We start from the raw sequence: 9,884 nt of genomic DNA, 5'->3' as shown, positions 1-9,884 counted from the left end.
ATCTTAGACTGGGAATGAAATCCGTATGCTTAGACATGGAATGAACTTTGTATGCCTAAGCCAACCCACGAAACAAGCATACGGGTGCTTAACCGGCCGGAGAGGCAGAATGTGCAAGCCGAGGATCGACCCGATCCCCCTCTGCGTGCTACCGGTCCCGCTGCCACAACCCTCAGTCTGGCTGGGGCTTAGACATGGAAAGAACTCCCTATGCCTAAGCCAACCCACGAAACAGGCGTGCGGGGGCTCAGTCGACCGGAGGGGCAAAATACGCAAGCCAGGGATCGGCCCGGTCCCTCCTGCGTGCTATCGATCCTGCTGCCACAACCCTCGGTCCAGTCCGATAGTAGAATGGGAATGAACTCCATATGCTGAGACTAGGGATGAACTCCGTATGCCTAAGTCAACCCACGAAACGAGCATGCAAGCGTTCAGCCGACCAGAGAGGCAGGATGCACAAGCCGGGGATCGAACGAATGGTAGGTGGGTTCAAGCACATCTTCATATTTTTGCCGTGCCAATACCATTTTTATGGCGAGTAAATTCATACAATGGTCCCCTAAGCCTTCATGTGAAGTTTCGTAGCAAGATGACCCATTTTCTATTTTTCATGATTTTTTAAACTTGTTGCGGTTCGAGATTTTTTAAAATATTTTTAGAAAGAGTTTTATTGGCATGCACAAAAAAATTCAGCTAAAAACTCGAAGTGGAGAAGATTTTGTGACCGTTTGAAAAAAGTGTCCCCATTTCACACACTTTAATGGCTACTGGCAGCAAACCTATAAAATCTCAAATGCTCTTTAAGGGGGTGTAAGTTCTTGAGGTTTGATGAGGGATAGGGGCCCAATATAAGGGCCAAGTACAAGCAGCCATCGCACATCATGTGTGCACACCCCTCGGCCCCCCAATCGTCGGAACCCCCAATGCCGCCAGTTAGGCTCTCCGGCGATGCTCCGACGATAGTGCCCCGAGTGAAAAAAATGCGGCACTAGCACATGCCTGAGCCCAGCATGTGCACCGTGGCTCAAACTCTTAGACTGGGAATGAACTCTGTATGCTTAGACAGGGAATGCACTCCATATGCCTACGCCAACCAATGAAACGAGCGTGCGGGTGCTCAGCCTGCTGGAGAGGTAGAATGTGGAAGCTGAGGATTAGCTCGGTCCCTCTCTGCGTGCTACCGGTCCCGCTGCCAGTACCCTCGGTCCGACTGGGGCTTATACATGGAATGAACTCCCTATGCCTAAGCCAACCCACGAAACGGGCGTTAAGGCGCTCAGTCGGTCGGAAGGCAAAATGCTCAAGCCGGGGACAGGCCCGGTCGCCCCTACATGCTGCCGATCCTGCTACCACAACCTGTGGTCCGGTTTGATCTTAGACTGGGAATGAACGCCGTATGCTTAGACTGGGGATGAACTCTGTATGCCTAAGTCAACCCATGAAACGAGCATGCAAGTGCTCAATCAGTCGAAGAGGCTAGTCGAAGAGGTAGAATGCGTAAGTCGGGGATCGGCCCATTCCCCCTTTGCTTGCTGTCGGTCCTGCTACCACAACACTCGATCCGACTGGGGCTTAGACATGGAATGAACTCCCTATGCCTAAGCCAACCCACAAAATGGACGTGCGGGTGCTCAGCCGGTCGGAGAGGCAGAATGTGCAAGCTGGGGATCGGCTCGGTCCCCCCTGCGTGCTGTCGATCCTGCTATCGCAACCTTCAGTCTATTTCGATCTTAGACTGGGAATGAACTTCGTACACTTAGACTGGGGATGAACTCCGTATGCCTAAGCCAACCCATGAAACGAGCGTGCGGGCACTCAACCGACCGAAGAGGTAGAATGCGCAAGCTGGGGATCGGCCTGGTCCCCCCTGCATGCTGCCAATCCTGTTGCTGGTCCTATTGCCAACACCCTCAGCCCGGTCTGATCTTAGATTGGGAATGAACTCTGTATGCTTAGACATGGAATGAACTCCGTATGCCTAAGCCAACCCATGAAACGAGCGTGTAGGCCTCAGTCGGTCGGAGAGGCAAAATGCGCAAGCCAGGGACTGACCCGATCCCCCCTGTGTTCCGGCGATGGTGCCCCGAGCGAAAAAAATACGACACCAGCATATGCCAAAGCCCAGCATGTGCACCGTGGCTCAAACTTTTAGACATGGAATGAACCATATGCTTAGACATGGAATGAACTCCTATGCCTAAGCCAACCCACGAAACGAGTGTGCGGGCGCTCAGTCGGTCGAAGAGACAGAATGCGTAAGCCAGCGATCAGCCCAATCCCCCTCTTGGTGCTGTCGGTCCTGCTGCCACAACCCTCAGTTTGGCTAGCGCTTAGACATGGAATGAACTCCCTATGCCTAAGCCAACCCACGAAACAGGTGTGTGGGCGCTCAACCGGTTGGAAAGGCAGAATACGCAAGTCGGGGATCGGCTCGATCCTCCACTGCGTGCTTTTGATCCTGCTACTGGTCTTGTTGCCATAACCCTCTGCATGCTGTCAGTCCCACTGCCACAACCCTCGGTCCGGCTGGGGCTTAGACATGGAATGAACTCCCTATGACTAAGCCAACCCACAAAACGGACGTACGGGCGCTCAGCCGGTCGGAGAGGCAAAATGCACAAGCCGGGGATCAGCCCGGTCCCCCCTGCGTGCTATCGATCCTACTACTGCAACACTTGATTCAGTCTGATCTTAGACTGGGAATGAACTCTGTATGCTTATACTGGGGATAAACTTCGTATGCCTAAGTCAATCCACGAAACGAGCTTGCAGGTGTTCAACCGACCAGAGAGGCTGGTCGAAGAGGTATAATGTGCAAGCTGGGGATCAGCCCGATCCCCCTCTGCGTGCTACCGATCCCGCTGCCGGTCTTGCTACCACAACCCTCGATCCGGCTAGGGCTTAGACATGGAATGAACTTCGTATGCCTAAGCCAACCCACAAAACGAACGTGCGGGTGCTCAGTCGGTCGAAGAGGCAGAATACGTAAGCCGAGGATCAACCTGATCTCCCCTGTGTGCTACCAATCCTGCTGCTGGTCCTGCTACTGGGAATGAACTTCGTATGCCTAAGTCAACCCACGAAACGAGCGTGTGGGTGCTGAGCCGGCCGGAGAGGCATAATGCGTAAGCCGGGGATCGACCCGATCCCCCTCTACATGCTACCGATCCCACTGCCACAACCATCGATTCAGCTAGGGCTTAGACATGGAATGAACTCCCTATACCTAAGCCAACCCATGAAATGGGCGTGCGGGCGCTCAGTCGGCTAGAGAGGTAGAATGTGCAAGTCGGGGATCGACCCGGTCCCCCCTGCATGCTGTTAGACTGGGAATGAACTTCGTATGCTTAGATTGGGGATGAAATTCGTATGCCTAAGTCAACCCACGAAACGAGCATGCGGACGCTCAACCGACGAGAGAGGCAGGATGCGCAAGCCGGGGATCGAATGGGTGGTAGGTGGGTTCAAGAAAATCTTAATATTTCTACCATGCCAATGCCATTTTTATGTCTTGTAAATTCATACAATGGTCCCCTACGCCTTCATGTGAAGTTTTGGCGGCAAGACGACCCGTTTTCTATTTTTCATGATTTTTGAAACTTTTTACGGTTCGAGATTTTTTAATATTTTTTTGGAAAGAGTTTTGTCCCCAAAATTGGTAGAGGTGATCATTGTATTCTTGTTGGCATGCACAAAAACATTCAGATAAAAACTTGAAGTGGAGAAGATTTTGTGACCGTTTGAAAAACGTGTCCCCATTTCAGACACTTTAATAGCTATTGGCAGCAAACCTATAAAATCTCAAATGCTCTTTAAGGGGGTGTGAGTTCTCGAGGTTTGATGAGGGATAGGGGGCCAATATAAGGGCCAAGTACCAGCACCCATCGCACATCATGTGCGCACACCCCCCGGCCCCCCCAATCGTCAGAACCCCCAATACCGCTGGATAAGCTCTCCGCGATGCTCTGGCAATGCTCCGGCGATGGTGCCCCGTGCGACAAAAATGTGGTACCAGCACATGCCCGAGCCCAGCATGTGCTCCGTGGCTCAAACTTTTAGACATGGAATGAACTCCGTATGCTTAGACATGGAATGAACTCCTATGCCTAAGCCAACCCACAAAACGAGCGTGCGGGCGCTCTGCTGGCCAAAGAGGCAGAATGCACAAGCCAGGATCAGCCCGGTCCCCCTCTGTGTGCTGCCGGTCCCACTGCCACAACCCTCGGTCCGGTTGGGGCTTTGACATGGAAAGAACTCCCTATGCCTAAGCCAACCCATGAAACAGGCGTGTGGGCACTCAAGCAATCGGAGAGGCAAAAAGCATAAGCCGGGGATCAGCCTGGTCCCCCACTGCGTGCTGTCGATCCTACTGCTGGTCCTGCTACCTCAACCCCCAGTTCGATCCAATCTTAGACTGGAATGAACTTCGTATGCTTAGACATGTAATGAACTCCGTATGCCTAAGCCAACCCACGGAACGAGTGTGCGGGCGCTTAGTCGGCCTTAGAGGCAGAATGCGCAAGTCGGGGATCGGCCCGGTCCCCCCTGCGTGCTGTCGATCTTACTGCCGTGACCCTCGGTCCGGTCTGATCTCAGATTGGGAATGAACTCCGTATGCCAAAGTCAACCCACGAAACGAGCATTCGGGTGCTGAGCCGACCGGAGAGGCATAATGTGCAAGTCGGGGATCGACTCGGTCCCCCTCTACATGCTACTAGTCCCGCTACCACAACCCTCAGTCTGACTAGAGCTTAGACATGGAATGAACTCCCTATGCCTAAGCCAACCCACGAAATGGACGTGCGGGTGCTCAGTTGACCGGAGAGGCAAAATTCGTAAGCCGGGGATCAGCTCGATCCTCCCTACGTGCTGTCGATCCTGCTATCGTAACGCTCGATCCGGTCTGATCTTAGACTGGGAATGAACTCCGTATGCCTAAGTCAACCCACGAAACGAGCGTACAGGCACACAATTGGCTAGAGAGGTTGGTCAGAGAGGTATAATGTGCAGGCCGAGGATCAACCCGATCCCCCTCTGCGTGCTGCCAATCCTGCTGTTGGACCTACTGCCACAACCCTCATCCAGCTGGGGCTTAGATATGGAATGAACTCCGTATGCCTAAGCCAACCCATGAAATGAGCGTGTGGGTGCTCAGTCGACCGGAGAGGCAGAATACGCAAGTTGGGGATCGGCCCGATCCCCCCCTGCATGCTGCCAATCCTGCTGCTGGGAATGAACTCCGTATGCCTAAGTCAACCCATGAAACGAGCGTGTGGGCGTTGACCCGACCAGAGAGGCATAAGGCGTAAGCCGGGGATCGGCTCGATCCCCCTCTACGTGCTACCAGTCCCACTGCCACAACCCTCGGTTCAGCTGGGGCTTAGACATGGAATGAACTCCTTATGCCTAAGCTAACCCATGAAACGGGCGTATGGGCGCGCAGCCGGCCAGAGAGGCAGAACATGCAACCCTTGGTCCGGTTCGATGTTAGACTGGGAATGAACTTCGTATGCTTAGACTGGGGATGAAATCCATATGCCTAAGTCAACTCACGAAACGAGCGTACGGACGCTCAGCCGACCAGAGAGGCAGAATGCACAAGCCGGGGATCGAAGGGGCGGTAGGTGAGTTCAAGAAAATCTTAATATTGCTGCCATGCCAATGCCATTTTTATGGCTTGTAAATTCATACAATGGTCCCCTACGCCTTCATGTGAAGTTTCATGGCAGGATGACCCGTTTTCTATTTTTCATAATTTTTGAAACTTTTTACGGTTCGAGATTTTTTAAAATATTTTTAGAAAGAGTTTTGTAACCAAATTTAGTAGAGGTGATCGTTGTATTTTTGTTGGCATGCACAAAAACATTCAGCTAAAAACTCGAAGTGGAGAAGATTTTGTGACAATTTGAAAAAAGTGTCCCCATTTCAGACACTTTAATGGCTACTGGCAGCAAACCTATAAAATCTCAAATGCTCTTTAAGGGGATGTGAGTTTTTGAGGTTTGATGAGGGATAGGGGGCCAATATAAGGGCCAAGTACTAGCACCCATCGTACATCATGTGCGCACACCCCTACAGCCCCCCAATCGTTGGAACCCTAAATGCCGCCGGTTAGGCTCTCCGGCCATGCTCTGGCAATGCTCCGGTGATGGTGCCTCAAGCAAAAAAAATCTAGAACCAGCACATGCCTGAGCCCAGCATGTGCACCGTGGCTCAAACTCTTAGACTGGGAATGAACTCTGTATGCTTAGACATGGAATGAACTCCGTATGCCTAAGCCAACCCACGAAACGAGCGTGCGGGCACTCAGCCGGTCGGAGAGGCAGAATGCTCAAGTCAGGGATCGGCCCGATCCCCTTTTGCTTGCTGTTGGTCTCGCTGCCACAACCCTCGGTCCGACTGGGGCTTAGACATGGAATGAACTCCCTATGCTTAAGCCAACCCATGAAAAAGGCATGCGGGCGCTCACCCGACCGGAGAGGCAGAATGTGCAAGCTGAAGATCGGCCCGAGCCCCCCTGTGTGCTGCCGATCCTACTGTCGTAACCCTCGGTCCGGTTAGATCTTAGACTGGGAATGAACTCCGTATGGTTAGACTGGGTATGAACTCCGTATGCCTAAGTCAACCCACGAAACAAGCGTGTAAGAGCTCAATCGGTCGGAGAGGCCGACCGGAGAGGCAGAATGCGCAAGCCAGGGATCGACCTGATCCACCCTGTGTGCTATCGATTCTTCTACTAGTCCTGCTGCCACAACCCTCGGTCCGATCTGATCTTAGACTGGGAATGAACTTCGTATGCTTAGACATGGAATGAACTCCGTATGCCTAAGCCAACCCATGAAATGAGCGTGCAGGCACTCAACCGGTTGGAGAGGCAGAATGCGCAAGCCAGGGACCGACCCAGTCCTCCCCTGCATGCTGTCGATCCTATTGCTGCAACCCTCGGTCCAATCTGATCTTAGACTGGGAACAAACTATGTATGCCTAAGTCAACCCATGAAACGAGCGTTCGGGCACTGAGCAGGTCGAAGAGGCGTAATGCGCAAGTTGGGGATCAACCTGGTCCCTCTCTCCGTACTGTCGGTCCCGTTGCCACAACCTGTGGTCCAGTTGGGGCTTAGACATGGAATGAACTCCCTATGCCTAAGCCAACCCACAAAATGGGTGTGCGGGTGCTCAGCCGGCCGAAGAGGTAGAATGTACAAGCCGTGGATCGACCCGGTCCCCCCTGCATGCTATCGATCCTGCTACCGCAACCCTCGGTCCGATCTGATCTTAGACTGGGAATGAACTCTGTATGCTTAGACTAGGGATGAACTTCGTATGCCTAAGTCAACCAATGAAATGGGCGTACGGGTGCTCAGCCGGCCAGAGAGGTCGATCGGACAGGCATAATGCACAAGTCGGGGATCAACTCAGACCCCTTTTGCGTGTTGCCGATCCTGTTGTCGATCTTATTGCCATAACCCTCGATCCGGCTGGGGCTTAGACATGGAATGAACACCGTATGCCTAAGCCAACCCACAGAACGAGCGTGCAGGCGCTCAACTGGCTGGAGAGGCAGAATGCGCAAGCTAGGGATCAGCCCAATCCCCCTTGCGTGCTGCCAATCCTGTTGTTGGTCCTACTGTCGTAACCCTCGGTCTAGTCCGATCTTAGACTAGGAATGAACTCTGTATGCTTAGACATGGAATTAACTCCTTATGCCTAAGCCAACCCACGAAACGGGCGTGCAGGTGCTCAGTCGGTCGGAGAGGCAAAATGCATAAGCTGGGGATCGACCCGGTCCCCCCATGCGTGTTGTCGATCTTACTGTCGCAACCTTCAGTCTGGTCAGATCTTAGACTGGGAATGAACTCCATGTGCTTAGACTGGGGATGAACTCCGTATGCCTAAGTCAACCCATAAAATGAGCGTGCAGACGCTCAGCTGACCAGAGAGGCAGGATGCGTAAGCCGGGGATCGAACGGGTGGTAGGTGGGTTCAAGCACATCTTCATATTTCTGCCATGCCACTGCCATTATTATGGCTTGTAAATTCATACAATGGTCCACTACGCCTTCATGTGAAGCTTCGTGGCAAGACGACCCGTTTACTATTTTTTACGATTTTTGAAAATTTTTACGGTTTGGGATTTTTTAAAATGTTTTTAGAAAGAGTTTTGTCCCCAAATTTGGTAGAGGTGATCCTTGTATTTTTGTTGGCATGGACAAAAAAATTCAATAAAAAACTCGTAGTGGAGAAGATTTTGTGACCGTTTGAAAAAAGTGTCCCCATTTCAGACGCTTTAATGGCTACTGGCAGCAAACCTATAAAATCTCAAATGCTCTTTAAGGGGGTGTGAGTTCTCGAGGTTTGATGAGGGATAGGGGGCCAATATAAGGGCCAAGTACCAGCACCCATTGCACATCGTGTGCGCACACCCCCCGGCCCCCCAATCGTCGAAACCCCCAATGTCGTCGGTTAGGCTCTCCGGCGATGCTCCGACGATGGTGCCCTGGGTGAAAAAAATTCAGCACCAGCACATGCCCGAGCCCAACATGTGCACCGTGGCTTAGAATTTTAGACTGGGAATGAACTCCGTATGCTTAGACATGGAATGAACTCCGTATGCCTAAGCCAACCCACGAAATGAGCGTGTGGCACTCAGCCAGCCGGAGAGGCGGAATGCACAAGTCGGGGATCGGCCCGGTCCCCCTCTACGTGCTGTCGGTCCCACTGCCACAACCCTCAATCTGGCTTGGGCATAGACATGGAATGAACGCCCTATGCCTAAGCCAACCCACGAAACGGGCGTGCGGGCGCTCAGCCGGTCGGAAAGGCAGAATGCGCAAGCTGGGGATCGGCCCAGTCCCCCCTGCGTGCTGTCGATCCTGCTGTCGCAACCCTCGGTCTGATCTGATCTTAGACTGGGAATGAACTCCGTATGCTTAGACTGGGGATGAACTCCGTATGCCTAAGTCAACCCACGAAACGAGCGTGCGGACGCTCCGTCGACCAGAGAGGCAGGATGCGCAAGCCGGGGATCGAACGGGTGGTAAGTGGGTTCAAGCACATCTTCATATTTCTGCCATGCCAATGCCATTTTTATGGCTTGTAAATTCATACAATAGTCCCCTATGCCTTCATGTGAAGTTTCGTGGTGAGACGACCCGTTTTCTATTTTTCATGATTTTTGAAACTTTTTACGGTTTGGGATTTTTTAAAATGTTTTTAGATAGTGTTTTGTCCCCAAATTTGGGAGAGGTGATCCTTGTATTTTTGTTGGCATGCACAAAAAAATTCAGCTAAAAAGTCTAAGGGGAGAAGATTTTGTGACCGTTTGAAAAAAGTGTCCCCATTTCAGACACTTTAATGGCTATTGGCAGCAAACCTATAAAATCTCAAATGCTCTTTAAGGGGGTGTGAGTTCTCGAGGTTTAATGAGGGATAAGGGGCCAATATAAGGGCCAAGTACCAGCACCCATCGCAAATCATGTGCGCACACCCCCCGGCCCCCCCAATCTCCGAAACCCCCAACGCCGCCGGTTAGGCTCTCCGGCGATGGTCCGGCGATGGTCCGGCAATGGTGCCCTAGGCGAAAAAAATGTAGCACCAGCACATGCCCGAGCCCAGCATATGCACCATGGCTCAAACTCTTAGACTGGGTGTGAACTCCGTATGCTTAGACATGGAATGAACTCCGTATGCCTAAGCCAACCCACGAAACAAACATGCAGGCACTCAACCGGCCGGAGAGGCAGAATGCGCAAGCCGAGGATCGACCTGGTCCCCCTCTACGTACTACCGGTCTCGCTGCCACAACCCTTGATCCTGCTGGGGCTTAGACATGGAATGAACTCCCTATGCCTCAGCCAACCCACAAAACAGGCGTGCGGGCGCTC

Source organism: Durio zibethinus, chromosome 3, assembly GCF_047325235.1.
Source record: "Durio zibethinus cultivar Kanyao isolate XHJ-2024 chromosome 3, ASM4732523v1, whole genome shotgun sequence".
Taxonomy (NCBI): domain Eukaryota; kingdom Viridiplantae; phylum Streptophyta; class Magnoliopsida; order Malvales; family Malvaceae; genus Durio; species Durio zibethinus.
Note: the sequence above shows the minus strand (reverse complement) of the source record.